Raw genomic sequence first — 14,223 nt, forward strand, 5'->3', positions numbered from 1 at the left:
CACCATGCAAGAACAGCAGCCACATGTTAGGACACAGTAACCTGTCTGTAACAAACACTCACATACACCGCAGGAGGTTGGTGGCACCTTAATTGGGGAGGACGGGCTCGTGGTAGTGGCTGGAGCGGAATTAGTGGAATGGTATCAAGTACATCAAACACACCTATTTGATGCCATTCCATTTGCTCCGTACTCCCCTCAGCAGCCTCCACTGACAACCACACAGTACCCCCCCCCAACACACAAACAAAAACACAGACAGTGTCCTGATTACCCACTTCAGACCTGTTTGTAGAAAACATAAAGGCATCTTTACTCTTATTTTGAGCAAACTCACACACACACACACACACACACACACACACACACACACACACACACACACACACACACACACACACACACACAGGCTTATTTTGTCTGTAACAGGCTCAGAGCTTGGGGACAGACAGACGGAGAGCTCCAGAGAGTCTCCCTGTGGTTTACATAATCACTGTAAACCCTCCACTCTATAGTCCGTCAATCACTGTAAACTAGAGGTGTCAAACTCATTCCACGGAGGGCCGAGTGTCTGCAGGTTTTTTTTGGGGGGGGGGTTGTATGTGTGTTAGTGAGTACTTGTTTGTTGTGTGTTAGTGAGTACTTGTTTGTTGTGTGTGTACTTCATCTGTATATTTGTGTGGCTTGTAAGCATGTATCACCATTGTAGGACTATGGTGTGGGGCATGGAGGGACTTAATGCATTATTGATTTACTGAAACGTTTTGCACATGTCGCCCCTCTGGTTCGCCTCACTACTTTCCCTGCTCCACACCAGCATGCCTGCGCCCACCCGCCAGACACACAGGCAGGCTTTAAATATTTCATAAGCCGGTTTTCATTAATATAATGGGAATTATCCAAGTCAGTAAATCTAATTATCAGGTGTGAAGTTCACTCACCCATCCCTTTCCCTCAACCTTACCTTAGCCCAAACACATAAAAAAACGTAGGCTCTACATAATCCTCCGCTCTCCACGTCTACCGTCGCTCTCCCCTGCTCATTATTTTCTCAATACCTTTTGATGTCCTTCTAGTCCTCCCTCTCTATTCTCATCCTCTCCTAGTCTCTCCATCTGGAACAGTTTGTGCATATATTATGAAGACATTTTGTGACATTTTGGTTCGTTTTGGTCTTCGTTAAGGGTTTTGTTCATCTGTTTGTGCACACAAAATGTTTTGACGAAGCAAGCCAAAGTTCGGTAGCCGAAGTCTACACCCCTTCGTTGGCGATTGGTCAACTGTAGGGGTGACGCGAGTTTCTTCTTATCGATTTAGTCCGAAAACTCAGTGTGGATTCAACATGGCGAACGACAACTTCAAGCGTTGCTTAGCCAAGGAGGTACTGAAGTAAGCAAGACGGAAAGCAACATGCCATCTTCACAAGAGAATGAGGTATGTTGTATTTTCTATTGTAGTCGAGGAAAAGAGTAGCCATGTTTGCGAACAAAAGCCAGCCAGCCAGCTCTAGCCTAGCAACATACTCATGTAGAGAAAGCAAGCAAGCCAACCAACTAAACTAAAGATCTTTACAACTTTTTGATCAAACATAATTTTGTCAGAGAAAGAAAATCATAAGCTTCCCACATTGGTAACACCTAAGTCAAAGTTCGGTATCAAGGTCCAGCTAGCTAAAATGTTGCAAATGTTTGAGCAGAGTTGAGTAGCTAAGCTAACTCAACTCTGCTCAAACATTTGCAACATTATAGTCTATTTTAGTCCTGGTTAATGATATTTCATATGTTGTTCATTGAATGTTTTGGATGGTTTGATTATGTGAACTAAAAAGCCCTCTACTTTTTTATTTTTCAAGGCACAAACACCAGTGAATGGGGACAACACCAGGTTTTGTTCTCTGCTCCCCAGCATTGCCTCTTCACCTGCCCCCAGCACTGACTGGTCATTAACCCCCAACCCATCTCCCGCACTGAGCTGCAGTGCAGAATGGAAAACCATCTCTATGAAGGACCTGGGAAGCCCTATCCTGGGCCCACATCCAATACCTACTCCACTGGCTTGCTCCTCACCAATGCCACAGAGCAGCAGCAGTAGTAGCAGGACTGTGAGAAGAAGGGAGAAAAGAGCTGCAGACTCAGCCCATGACACATCACTCGCAAAGGCGTTGCAAAGACCGATTTCAAGATCTGGAGAACGTCATGCATTGAGCCACCCAGAAGTAAATAATTTCAGACTCTCCTCCTTTATTCTGATATCCTTTCCTCTCTTCTGTTGTCCTTTTTTCCTCCTCTCCTCACCATGCACACTGCTCTCCACAGACACTCCTAACATGTCCCCCCCTCTTCTCATCCTCTCCACAGGGCCCTGGCACCTATAGCTGATTTCATGGATGAACTATTGCCAAAACTCTGGTTGGAATTTGATCACCAGCTGCATGAATTTGTGCATGACTTCAAGAAGAAGACATGGACCGAACGACTGGGACCACAGTGAAATTAACAACTTGTTCTTGTTGTTCAGACATCTCAGGAGTCAGACTCTAGACAATTTTATTCAATAGACACTTTTGTTTGCATGTCTTTTTCACAGACACATTTGTACTATTCTACAAATAATTGCATTTGTCTGACACTTTAATGATATTTCATTGATGTGTTGTTTACATGTCTGTTCTTAGCAGACACTGTTGTATTGTGGTTTACTTTCAGAGCCCAGATGCAAGAATAAGGTTAATTTTTTTGTGTGCTGAAAAAGCTCTGTTTCTTCATCTCGATACAAGGTGTTTCAATGCATTCTATTTGATAATCAAGTACTGACAATGTTGAGAAGAGCTGTGTGCTGCAGACCTTACAGGCTATCTTTTGTGTGGTGTAGTTCAATCTAATCTAAATTAATGCACACAGACATCATAAAAATGAGTTGTAGTTGTGGAAGGCCAGACAAGCCTTCAGAATGTCCTTAGCCTTTTCAGGGTTACACTCGGTTAGCCGAACAAGAGTCCTCATCCTTGCAGCCATGATGCCGAAAGCATTCTCTATGACAACGAGAGTGGCGGTAGTTGTAGGAACACCCAGGTTCATTGAGATGGACACCTGTGAATGAGAGATAATGAGAATATATGTTAGATATAAAATATAGCCTATTTGGTAAAAAAAAAAGAATACAATTTTCCAGGAACCATATTCCAAAAGCCTTAATAAAATGGCATTTCTCATATAGATGTGCATACATGTATGCAGTAACAAGGGAAATTAGAAACAGAAAGATTGATTCCAACATTCTATTATCAACATACCTGGATAAGGGTGAATCAGTTTTTCATGTAGGGGGCTGCATCTCCCAGAAAAACATGGACTTGGTGTTATGGTGCCTGGCAGGACAACTGGTGGTGGTATATCAAGAGTCTTCTGCAGCAGTTTGGACCCAAAATAACTATCTTGAAACACTCAACCCTTGACCCCAAAGAACTCTCTTGAAACACTCAACCCATGACCCCAAAGAACTCTCTTGAAACACTCAACCCTTGCTCTCTCGGCCGTATGTCCCTACATCAGTCTCTGTATCTTTTCTATTATATGTCTTGCTAGGTAAAACAAATCTAGTAGATCCCGGGCAAGAGGTGAAGGAGAGGGTGAAGTATTGGAGGTAAAGGGGGATGGGTGAAGAGGGGTTAGGCAGAGGGTGAAGTGGGATGAGGTAGAGGAGGAGGATGGGTGAGGGGTGAAGAGGGGTGAGGTGGAGGTCAATGGTTAAGAGGGGTGAGGTAGAGGAGGATGAGTGAGGGGTGAGGTGGATGAGGATGGGTGAGGGGTGAAGAGAGGTGAGGTAGAGGAGGAGGCAGTGAAGAGGGGTAAAGCCTGGTCCTCTGTGACTTAAAGCCCCTGGTAACCGGCTTAGCAACAAACAGCTGTGCATTTAATTAGGCCTGTCTGGTACCACACACACACACACACACAGTTTACCATATGGAAAATCCGTACTTATCAAGATTTTTTTTTTTGGTGGGGGTGGGGGTAGATCAGATTGAATATTGCAGATTGTGGCTTCCATCAATGTCATTATCTGCATAATTTCCAATCCCCCCATATATATATTTTTTGTAAATATACAGTACCAGTCAGAAGTTTGAACGCACCTACTCATTCAAGGGTTTTTCTTTATTTTTACTATTTTCTACATTGTAGAATATTAGTGAAGATATCAAAACTATGAAATAACACATATGGAATCATGTTGTAACCCAAAAAAGTGTTAAAGAAACCAAAATATATTTTATATTTGAGATTCTTCAAAGTAGCCACCCTTTGCCTTGATGACAGCTTTGCACACTCTTGTCATTCTCTCAACCAGTTTCATGAGGTAGTCACCTGGAATGCATTTCAATTAACAGGTGGGCTTTGTTAATTTGTGGAATTTCTTTCCTTATTAATGCGTTTGAGCCATTCAGTTGTGTTGTGACAAGGTAGGGAATAGACATATTTGGTAAAAGACCAAGTCCATATTATGTCAAGAACAGCTCAAATAAGCAAAGAGAAATGACAGTCCATCATTACTTTGTGACATGAAGGTCAGTCAATGCAGAACATTTCAAAAACTTTGAACGTTTCTTCAAGTGCAGTTGCAAAACCATCAAGCGCTATGATGAAACTGGCTCTCATGATGACCGCCACAGGAAAGGAAGACCCATAGTTACCTCTGCTGCAGAGGATAAGTTATTTTTGGTTCCAACCCCGTGTCTTTGTGAGACGCAGAGTAGGTGAATGGAAGATCTCTGCATGTGTGGTTCCCACCATGAAGCATGGAGGAGTAGGTGTGGGGGTGCTTTGCTGGTGACACTGTCTGATTTATTTAGAATTCAAGGCACACTTAACCAGCATGGCTACCACAGCATTCTGCAGTGATACGCCATCCCATCTGGTTTGCACTTAGTCCCACTATCATTTGTTTTTCAACAGGACAATGACCCAAAACACACCTCCAGGCTGTGTAAGGGCTATTTGACCAAGAAGGAGAGTGATGGTGCTGCATCAGATGATCTCGCCTTCAGAATCACCCGACCTCAACCCAAGTTGGACTGCAGAGTGAAGGAAAAGCAGCCAACAAGTGCTCAGCATATGTGGGAACTCCTTCAAGACTGTTGGAAAAGCATTCCAGGTGAAGCTGGTTGAGAGAATGCCTAGCGTGTGCAAAGCTGTCATCAAGGCAAAGGGTGTTTTTGGGTTACTACATGATTTCATAGTTTTGATGTCTTCACTATTATTCCACAACTTTCTTATATATTTTCCTTTATTATTTTCTCCTAACCCTACCACCCCTTCCCTAATTGGAGTAAACTACTGGACAACAAGACTTATGCTTCTAGTTCCGTCTTATACGTACTGTATACATTTTCACCGACACAGTATAGTATACAATAGTTAACTTTTATGAAAGTTCTGAAAAACAAACAAAATATATTTTTATTTTCATAGATTCTACATGTTTTAAATTAAAGATAAAAAAATGTGCTATGAGTATAATTCTGTTATTGATCGATTGACTATGACTTTTTAAATCACCTAGCAGTGCTATTTGCAGAGTTAGCCCCAGGTAAATGTTGCAATTCTTCAGCCATTCTTGAACCTGTGACCAAAAACAAGCTACATATGGACAGTACCAAAACAAATGATCTAATGATTCTGTCTCTTCGCAGCAAAATCTGCAGAGCTGGAATGGTTCTATCCCCCATATACATGTATATAACATTCTATTGATTGCAAGAATTTTGTATAATCATTTAAACTGAAAGGTTTTGAATCCAGCGTTGTCTTGTGCATCAGTTCACAAACCATGTGTCATTGAATCGGTACATGTCTTCACAACTATTTTGCTATCTATAAGTCACAGCTGTCCATCTTTAACCAATTTTACCAATACTTATCAAGTCTTGCTTGGGTTGGGGATATGTAACGGGCTACCTCTGCCTTGGGGGTCACTGGACCTATAGAAACAGCCACCATAAAGATGGTGTTATCAGTTTTTTTGCCTGGTTTTCTAAACCATTTCCAATTTACTTCCTGAATTAGCTGAACAGAAACTGAACTAGCAGACGTTGCTACTGTATGTATAGCCGAGTCGCAGTCAGAGAATAGAGGGTTCTAGTATTCACTGTGCAGTGCTCTGTCTCTACGTGGTTTGTCAGTTGGTGATCAGCTCCTATCAGTTCTGAGACATCTTGCTCTGTCTGCTCTTCTCCTCTACAGTATCTGTCAGTTTCTCTCGCTCTCGCTCCCGCTCAGTTTGTCTCGCTCTTTCTCCCGCTCAGTTTCTCTCGCTCTCTCTCCCGCTTAGTTTCTCTCCCGCTCGCTCCCGCTCAGTTTCTCTCGCTCTCTCTCCTGCTCAGTTTCTCTCCCTCTCTCTCCCGCTCAGTTTCTCTGCCGCTCGCTCCCACTCAGTTTCTCCTGCTCAGTTTTGCTCAGTTTGTCTCGCTCTTTCTCCCGCTCAGTTTCTCTCGCTCTCTCTCCCGCTTAGTTTCTCTCCCGCTCGCTCCCGCTCAGTTTCTCTCGCTCTCTCTCCCGCTCAGTTTCTCTTGCTCTTTCTCCTGCTCAGTTTCTCTCGCTCTCTCTCCCGCTCAGTTTCTCTCGCTCTTTCTCCCGCTCAGTTTCTCTCGCTCTTTCTCCCGCTCAGTTTCTCTCGCTCTTTCTCCCGCTCAGTTTCTCTCGCTCTTTCTCCCGCTCAGTTTCTCTCGCTCTCTCTCCCGCTCAGTTTCTCTTGCTCTCTCTCCCGCTCAGTTTCTCTTGCTCTTTCTCCCGCTCAGTTTCTCTTGCTCTTTCTCCCGCTCAGTTTCTCTCGCTCTCTCTCCCGCTCAGTTTCTCTCGCTCTTTCTCCCGCTCAGTTTCTCTCGCTCTTTCTCCTGCTCAGTTTCTCTCGCTCTCTCTTGCTCTCGAACACGCACACACAAACATATTCAATTATTTCCTTATAGAAATAAGCTGTTGATGGGCTATAGGATGGGCACTGCTACGACACAAAGGAAATTATCTTTACACCGCACCAGAATTACCTCCAATACCAGGATCCAGGCCACATAATCATTCTTGAAGGGAAAAAGTGGTCTACCTGCAAGACTTCTGTAGGTAGAGGTCCTGTAGCTATTGAAGTGTATAATTATATATATTTTTATAAACTTTTGCATAAAGACAGTTTAGATCAAACATAATCAATCTACGTTGTTAGATTTGTGGAATATATATCGTGCAACCTTTCTGTTAATGTGATCCATCATGTGTTAATGATGGAGTGTTACTAAGGTCCCATCTCCCAGCCTAAGAGGTTAATCCTACAGTCATTGTTTTCTGTGCCCCAGTCAGTGTTTAAATCCCTGTTTAGTGGTGTGGGGCAGCTTTTTACAATTACATTAAACCAAGCCCGCAAGGTGTCTGCCACGTTGTCAGCCACCTGTTACACACGTGCACACATGCAGACACGCGTACACGTGTGCGCGCGCACACACACACACACACACACACACACACACAGTCTTGTATAAATAACCTAAAGTCCCATTCAAAATAATATTTTCCCTAACCCTAAAACTAACCCTAGCTCCTTACCCTAACCTTTAACCCGAAAACCTAACCTTTAACCCCAAACCTACAGTAGACCTAGCTCCTAACCCTAAAACTAACCCTAAACCTGACTGTAACCCTAACACTAATTCTAACCTTAACCCTTTACCCCATACAATAGCGTTTGACCTTTTTGGGACTAGTTGGTGAAATCTTTTGCTTGTTTATTATTCTTGTGGGGACTTCACACACACACATGGTTTGTGGAGATCTGTGTAGAAGAACTTGACTGACCTACACAGAGCCCTGACCTCAACCCCATTGAACACCTTTGGGATTAATTGGAAAGCCGACTGCGAGCCAGGCTTAATCGCTCAACATAAGTGCCTGACCTCACTAATGCTCTTGTGGCTGAATGGAAGCAAGTCCCAGCAGCAATGTATAGGGGTGGATAACCTTCCTAGACGATTGGAGGCTGTTATAGCAGCGAAGGGGGGACCAACTTCATATTAATGCCCATAATTTTGGAATGAGATGTAATATGAGCAGGTATCTACATACTTTTGGTCATGTAGTGTGTATATACAGTACCAGGGAAAAGAAACAATTTTAATCAATTTTAGAATAAGGCTGTTACTGTCACGGTTGTTGTCTTTGTCTTCTGACGATAATGCGAAATCGTCATCAGAAAATGTGGACCAATATGCAGCAGGTACGTGAATGCTCATCTTGATTTTTAATTATCTTTCAAAACGAACATACAAAATAACAAAACCACGAACGATCAACAAAAACAGTCTGGTAAGGCACAAGGCGAAACACAGAACAATCACCCACAAATCACACATACAAACACACCCTAATATATGGAACTCTCAATCAAAGGCAGATAGACAACACCTGCCTTCAACTGAGAGTCCCAACCCCAATCAACCAAACATAGAAACACACAACCTAGACTAACCGTAGAATTACTAAACATAAACCAAAACCCGGAATTACTAAATCAAACACCCTTTACACAAAACACACCACCCCGAACCACAGAAAACAAATACCCCCTGCCACGCCCTGACCAAACTACAAAACAATTAACCTTATATACTGGCCAGGACGTGACAGTACCCCCCCTTAAAGGTGCTACCCCAGAAGCACCTTAACAAAAAATAACCCCAAGCAACACCAACAAAAGTCCCCTTTTCTAAAGGGAGGGAAGGGAGGGTGGCTGCCGTCAACGACGGCACTGTGCTACACCCCTCCCCAACCCACCTATTTCTGGAGGTGGCTCTGGCTCCGGCCGTTCCAGGCTGTCGGGCCACTCTGGCTTCGCCGGGGGGGCAGTCGGGGCAGTCTGGCAATTCGGGAGAGTCTGGGCAGTCTGGCAATTCGGGACAGTCTGGGCAGTCTGGCAATTCGGGACAGTCTGGGCAGTCTGGCAATTCGGGACAGTCTGGGCAGTCTGGCAATTCGGGACAGTCTGGGCATCGGATTCGGGACAGTCTGGGCAGTCTGGCAATTCGGGACAGTCTGGGCAGTCTGGCAATTCGGGACAGTCTGGGCAGTCTGGCAATTCGGGACAGTCTGGGCAGTCTGGCAATTCGGGACAGTCTGGGCAGTCTGGCAATTCGGGACAGTCTGGGCAGTCTGGCAATTCGGGACAGTCTGGGCAGTCTGGCCACTCCGGCAGTTCAGGGCAGTCTGGCCACTCCGGCAGTTCAGGGCAGTCTGGCCACTCCGGCAGTTCAGGGCAGTCTGGCCACTCCGGCAGTTCAGGGCAGTCTGGCCACTCCGGCAGTTCAGGGCAGTCTGGCCACTCCGGCAGTTCAGGGCAGTCTGGCCACTCCGGCAGTTCAGGGCAGTCTGGCCACTCCGGCAGTTCAGGGCAGTCTGGCCACTCCGGCAGTTCAGGGCAGTCTGGCCACTCCGGCAGTTCAGGGCAGTCTGGCCACTCCGGCAGTTCAGCGCAGTCTGGCCACTCCGGCAGTTCAGGGCAGTCTGGCCACTCCGGCAGTTCAGGGCAGTCTGGCCACTCCGGCAGTTCAGCGCAGTCTGGCCACTCCGGCAGTTCAGGGCAGTCTGGCCACTCCGGCAGTTCAGGGCAGTCTGGCCACTCCGGCAGTTCAGGGCAGTCTGGCCACTCCGGCAGTTCAGGGCAGTCTGGCCACTCCGGCAGTTCAGGGCAGTCTGGCCACTCCGGCAGTTCAGGGCAGTCTGGCCACTCCGGCAGTTCAGGGCAGTCTGGCCACTCCGGCAGTTCAGGGCAGTCTGGCCACTCCGGCAGTTCAGGGCAGTCTGGCCACTCCGGCAGTTCGGGGCAGTCTGGCCACTCCGGCAGTTCGGGGCAGTCTGGCCACTCCGGCAGTTCGGGGCAGTCTGGCCACTCCGGCAGTTCGGCGCAGTCTGGCCACTCCGGCAGTTCGGCGCAGTCTGGCCACTCCGGCAGTTCGGCGCAGTCTGGCCACTCCGGCAGTTCGGCGCAGTCTGGCCACTCCGGCAGTTCAGCGCAGTCTGACCTCTCTGGCGACTGTTGACTGGCGGGCAGCTCTGACGACTGTTGACTGGCGGGCAGCTCTGACGATACTGTTGACTGGCGGGCAGCTCTGACGATGACTGTTGACTGGCGGGCAGCTCTGACGATGACTGTTGACTGGCGGGCAGCTCTGACGATGACTGTTGACTGGCGGGCAGCTCTGACGATGACTGTTGACTGGCGGGCAGCTCTGACGATGACTGTTGACTGGCGGGCAGCTCTGACGATGACTGTTGACTGGCGGGCAGCTCTGACGATGACTGTTGACTGGCGGGCAGCTCTGACGATGACTGTTGACTGGCGGGCAGCTCTGACGATGACTGTTGACTGGCGGGCAGCTCTGACGATGACTGTTGACTGGCGGGCAGCTCTGACGATGACTGTTGACTGGCGGGCAGCTCTGACGATGACTGTTGACTGGCGGGCAGCTCTGATGATGACTGTTGACTGGCGGGCAGCTCTGATGAAGACTGTTGACTGGCGAGGCTGGGTTGACGCACTTGTAGCCTGGTGCGTGGTGCTGGTACTGGGCTTACCAGATTATGTACACGCACCTCCAGGCTAGTGCGGGGAGCGGGAACAGGACGAGTCGGACTGGGTTGACGCACTTCCGGGTCCGCACGAGAGACAGGAGCTGGAAACCCAGGGCTATGGAGGCGCACAGCCGGTCTAGATCTTACCTCCTGCACAACCCGCCTTGGCTGGATGGAACTAGTAGCCCTGTACGAGCGGGGTGCTCGTACAGGGCAGACTGGGCTGTGCAGGGGCCTGATGGTAGCCGTGCGTAGAGCGGGAGTTGGGTAGCCTGGTCCTCGGAGGCGTACCGGCGACCAGATGCGCTGCGCAGGCATCCTCCTACCAGGCTGGATGCCCGCTCTAGCACGGCACCTGCGAGGGGCTGGAATAACGCGCACCGGACTGTGCGTGCGTATGGGTGAGATAGTGCGCTCCTCAGCGAAACATAGCGCTCTCCACCCCATACGCTCCTCCATATAACCACGAGTAGCTGGCTTCCGGCTCTTCTTACGCCTAGCCAAACTACCCGTGTGCCCCCCCCAAAAATTTTCTTGGGGGTGCCTCTCGTGCTTCTCCTTCAGCGCGTACTTGGCCTCGTACCACCGCCTCTCTGCCTTGGCTGCCTCAATTTCCCCCTGCGGGCGTCGATAATCCCCAGCCTGATGCCAGGGTCCGGCCCCGTCCAGAACTTCCTCCCAAGTCCACTTCTCCCGCCAGTCCAACTCGAACTCCGTCTGCTCCTTCCTCTGCTGCTTGGTCCTTTGGTGGTGGGTGATTCTGTCACGGTTGTTGTCTTCGTCTTCTGACGATAATGCGAAATCGTCATCAGAAAATGTGGACCAATATGCAGCAGGTACGTGAATGCTCATCTTGATTTTTAATTATCTTTCAAAACGAACATACAAAATAACAAAACCACGAACGATCAACAAAAACAGTCTGGTAAGGCACAAGGCGAAACACAGAACAATCACCCACAAATCACACATACAAACACACCCTAATATATGGAACTCTCAATCAAAGGCAGATAGACAACACCTGCCTTCAACTGAGAGTCCCAACCCCAATCAACCAAACATAGAAACACACAACCTAGACTAACCGTAGAATTACTAAACATAAACCAAAACCCGGAATTACTAAATCAAACACCCTTTACACAAAACACACCACCCCGAACCACAGAAAACAAATACCCCCTGCCACGCCCTGACCAAACTACAAAACAATTAACCTTATATACTGGCCAGGACGTGACAGTTACGAATCAAAATTTGGAAAAAGTCAAGGGGTGTGAATACTTTCCCAATGCACTGTATATATATCAGTGCCTTCAGAAAGTATTATATACACCCCTTGACTTTTTCCACATTTTGTTGTGTTAAGGCCTGCATTTAAAATTGATTTAATTGAGATTTTTTTGTCACTAGCCTACACACAATATCCGATAATGTCAAAGTAGAATTCTTTTTTTTAAACATGTTTTCACTTTGTTATTATGGGGTATTGTGTGTAGATGGGTGAGAAGATAATAACTATTTAATAAATGTTGAATTCAGACTGTATCACAGCAAAATGTTGTCCAGAGGTATGAATACTTTCTGAAGACACTTATATACAAACCAAACCCTTCATACAGCCCCATCCTAACCCTCCGTAACCATCATTTACACAACACATAAATAGACACAGTACTTACTGTATATATAGACACCAAAGCCGTAACCCACTAATCCTCCGACAGCCCTGTCCTGACCTGCTAATTCACTGACTACCAACATGTCAACATCCTCCTCTAATAATACCTGACCTACTGCTTTCTATGTGCATGCTCTTCTAGCATTGCACCTCTCTCCTCGTGCACACTCTTGATAGGTCCTCTCTCCTCGTGCACACTCCTGATAGATCTGCTCTCGTGCACGCTCCTGATAGATCCGCTCTCCTCTTGCACGCTCCTGATAGATCCGCTCTCCTCTTGCACGCTCCTGATAGATCCGCTCTCCTCTTGCACGCTCCTGATAGATCCGCTCTCCTCTTGCACGCTCCTGATAGATCCGCTCACCTCTTGCACGCTCCTGATAGATCCGCTCACCTCTTGCACGCTCCTGATAGATCCGCTCACCTCTTGCACGCTCCTGATAGATCCGCTCACCTCTTGCACACTCCTGATAGATCTGCTCACCTCTTGCACGCTCCTGATAGATCCACTCTCCTCGTGCACGCTCCTGATAGATCCGCTCTCCTCGTGCACGCTTCTGATAGATCCTCTCTCCTCGTGCACACTCCTTTAGCCTGACTTCCTTAGCATATTTTCTTGCTCCTCCTTCCTAGTGCACAATCAAAAGGCACATCCTCTGCTTTTGCACACTGCTCTAAGTGTGTGCATGCCCTTTAAGCTTCTGTCTCTGGTGTGCACACCCCTCTTACTGCTAGTGCATTGTCCTCAGCTGCATCTCTGCTGCTGCTGGCCAGTGATGTACTGTATATACCAAGGCCAGTGCTGTCAGTCTGTCAGCTGAGTTGGCCAACTATGCACTGGGATATTTACTCCCTCTGTCACATGTCTTATTGCAGATCTCCACTCTGCTCTAACTTGCTCTCTCTCTCAATTCAATTTCAATTTAATGGCGTTATTGGGAAACATATGTTTACATTGCCAAATCAAGTGAAATAGATAATTAACAAAAGTAAAATAAACAATACAAATGTACAGTAAACATTACACTCACAAAATTTCAAAAAGAATAAATACTTTTCAAATGTCATCTGTCTATATACAGTGTTGTAATGATGTGCAAATAGTTAGTACAAAAGGGAAAATAAATCAACATAAATATAGGTTGTATTTACAATGGTGTTTGTTCTTCACTGGTTGCCCTTTTCTTGTGGCAACAGGTCACTAATCTTGCTGCTGTGATTGCACACTGTGGCATTTCACCCAATAGATATGGGAGTTTATCAAAATTGGATTTGTTTTTGAATTCTTTGTGGGTCTGTGTAATCTGTGGGAAATATGTGGCTCTAATATGGTCATACATTTGGCAGGAGGTTAGGAAGTGCAGCTCAGTTTCCACCTCATTTTGTGGGCAGTGTGCACATAGCCTGTCTTCTCTTTTTTTTATTTTTTTTATTTCACCTTTATTTAACCAGTTAGGCTAGTTGAGAACAAGTTCTCATTTGCAACTGCGACCTGGCCAAGATAAAGCATAGCAGTTAGACACATACAACACAGAGTTACACATGGAATGAACAAAACATACAGTCAATAATACAGTAGAAAAAAAGAAAACAAAAAGTCTATATACAGTGAGTGCAAATTAGGTAAAATAATGGAATTAAGGCAATGAATAGGCCATGGTGGCAAAGTAATTACAATATGGCAATTAAACACCGGAATGGTAGATGTGCAAAAGATGGATGTGCAAGTAGAGATACTGGGGTGCAAAAGGAGCAGAATAAATAAATAAATACAGTATGGGGATGAGGTAGATAGATGGGCTGTATACAGATGGGCTATGAACAGGTGCAGTGATCTGTGAGCTGCTCTGACAGCTGGTGCTTAAGCTAGTGAGGGAGATGGGAATCTCCAGCTTCAGAGATTTTTGCAGTTCGTTCCAGTCATTGGCAGCA

At 46.4% G+C, this 14,223-nt stretch overlaps 1 protein-coding gene and 1 long non-coding RNA gene across 4 annotated transcripts in view; both read left to right on the forward strand.

The window, feature by feature from the left end:
- The window catches only part of LOC106586613 (radixin), a 55,188-nt gene that overhangs the window by 11,211 nt on the left and 29,754 nt on the right, over positions 1–14,223 (forward strand). The window contains exon 1 of one of the 3 annotated variants that reach the window (XM_045707425.1): positions 5,127–5,151. The exons of the other annotated variants lie outside the window; for them this stretch is intronic. The gene's annotated coding sequence lies outside the window, so the exon portion shown is untranslated. Of the gene's footprint in view, positions 1–5,126; positions 5,152–14,223 lie in introns of those variants that run through there. 3 annotated transcript variants of the gene reach the window in all.
- LOC123730496 (uncharacterized) lies at positions 657–3,682 on the forward strand. Its single transcript, XR_006761941.1, has 3 exons — positions 657–1,434; positions 1,853–2,215; positions 2,358–3,682. It is a non-coding gene; the product is annotated as an uncharacterized lncRNA (long non-coding RNA).

Source organism: Salmo salar, chromosome ssa25 (assembly GCF_905237065.1).
Source record: "Salmo salar chromosome ssa25, Ssal_v3.1, whole genome shotgun sequence".
Lineage (NCBI taxonomy): Eukaryota > Metazoa > Chordata > Actinopteri > Salmoniformes > Salmonidae > Salmo > Salmo salar.